This window comes from Orycteropus afer, unplaced genomic scaffold (genome assembly GCF_000298275.1).
Source record: "Orycteropus afer afer isolate SDZICR_OR568_19922 unplaced genomic scaffold, OryAfe1.0 scaffold00650, whole genome shotgun sequence".
In the NCBI taxonomy this organism is placed as follows: Eukaryota; Metazoa; Chordata; class Mammalia; order Tubulidentata; family Orycteropodidae; genus Orycteropus; species Orycteropus afer.
This window is the reverse complement of record NW_006922237.1, coordinates 858,093-860,324: the sequence shown is the minus strand read 5'-3', so window position 1 is coordinate 860,324 and position 2,232 is coordinate 858,093. Positions and strand designations below refer to the sequence as shown.

Here is a 2,232-nt window from a genome sequence, read left to right as displayed (position 1 = left end):
TGCCAGAAGAACTAATTATTTCCTGGAAGAAGTGCAGCTGGAAGTGAGAATGCTCCTGGGAAGTGAGAATAAACAGACTTTGTCTCACCTATTTTGGTCATGATATCAGAAGAGACCATTCCGTGGGGAAGGACACCATGCCTGGGAAAGGGAAAGTGAAGAAAATGAAGACCATTAGTGAGATAGATCGACACAGTGGCTACAATGATGGGCTCAAGAAAAGCAAGGATTTCGAGGATGGGGCAGAACCAGGTAGTGTTTCACTCTGTTGTACATAGGGTTTCTATGAATTGGAGCCCACATGATGGCACTTAATAATTACAGATCATATTCATCCACAGAATGAGCCATCTTTTAATATCTCGTAATCCCTCAAATACCTTAGGTACTTTGCCACCTTTTCAGTATTCTTCACCAGCATCACAATTCAAAGGCATCAACTGTTCTTTAATCTTCCTTATTCATTGTCCAGCTTTCACATGCATTTGAGATTGTTGAAGATATGGTTGAAGATTCATGGTTGAATTAGGAACATCCTCCTCTTCAAAGTGATATCTTTGCTCCATAGCACTTTAAAGAGGTCTTTTCCAGCAGATTTGCCCAGTGCAATATGATGTCTGATTTCTTGACTGCTGCTTTCATGAGTGTTGTTTGTGGATCCTAGTGAAATGAAATCCCTGACAACTTCAATCCTTTCTCCATTTATTGTGATCGTGCTTATTGATCCAGGTGTGAGGATTATTTCCTTTATGTTGAAGTGTAGTCCATAATGAAGACTATAGTCTTTGATTTCATCAGTAAGTTTTTCAAGTCATTTTAACACTCAGCAAGCAAGGTTGTGCCATCTGCCTTATTGCAGGTTGTTAAAGAACCTTCTTTCAATCCCTATGCCACATTCTTCTTCATACAGTCCAACTTCTCAGATTATTTGCTCAATACAGAGATTGAATAGTATGGTGAAAGGATTCAACCTTAAGGTACATCTATCCAGATTTACACTCACTCTAATATGCACACAGTGTAATTAAGTTAGCCCCTTCCTTTCATTGCAACAAATACAAATCCATACAGTAAAGTTTTCTCATAGGCGTACGACTTCAAATATTCAATGTGTAAACAACCTTTTATGAAAGCAGAGAAAAGAGCTATGTTGATGCAGTGTTAAGGCATTTGGCTGCTAACCGAAAGTCAATGATCTGAGCTCACTAACCACTTTATGGGAGAAAGAGAAGGCAGTCTACTTCTGCAAAAGTCTGAAGCCTTGGAAACCCTCCAAGGCAGTTCTAATCTGTTTTATAGCATCTCTGAGAGGAGGAATTGATCTGATGGCAGTTGGTTTTATTTTATCTTGTTCAAATTAATCTACTTAGCAAAAGTGAAAAGAATAACCACAAGAAAATATTGAACAATTATTCCATGATTTATGTTTTATATCATTTACTGCTCACAATAATGTGCATGTTGTCACACCAATTATTCACTCTGTTATGCAAGTAAGACCACACAAACTCTAGATATTCCTAAATTTTTGCATATAAACTACCCATGAAAATAACAAGCACACATATATAAGGTATATATGTGCACGGGAAGCATGGAGAAGCTTCACATTTGCAATATAACTTGTGCATTATTTGTGCAAAATAACTAACTCAAGCAACTGCTAAATTTCAGTAGCAGGAAGGTGGGTATTTCTAAGTTCAGTCCTTCTTCCAGACCTTGAAAGGTACACAATTATGAATAAAAGAATTCTAGCACTTCAGAATTTAGGATGCAGTGATGGGTTAAGTCATAGCAAGAGTTTTATTGTTTGTCCATTGCAATATACTGTCTGATGTTGATCAAGATTTGCTCTAGGTACACTGTATCAATCTACAGAATGAGGGAATTTCCTGTAGGCCTAGTCCATCCCCACACCACCCACGAAACACACACACACACACACACACACACACACACTGAGAGTCTCCTCAGAGCTATAGGCACGTGACTCATGTGCTATATCAATTTCTGAATAATTGGTTTCTGGCATATCCACTTGTTCTGCAATACAGTTTTAATGTTACAAAGTCCAATTCATCAGAAATTTTATGGATCTTGGTGTTAGACTCATATTTTAAAATTATTTCCTGCACAAGGTCACAAAAGTATTCTTTAAGTACATTTTAAGCACTCAGTACTTTTACATTTTCATACAGGTCTATGATGCTCTGGTAGCATAGTGCCTAAGGC

The 2,232-nt window shown here is 37.6% G+C and overlaps 1 pseudogene; it reads left to right on the top strand.

The window, feature by feature from the left end:
- The first annotated feature begins 237 nt into the window (after nt 1-237).
- LOC103210782 overlaps nt 238-2,232 on the top strand; it is a 4,903-nt pseudogene continuing 2,908 nt past the window's right edge.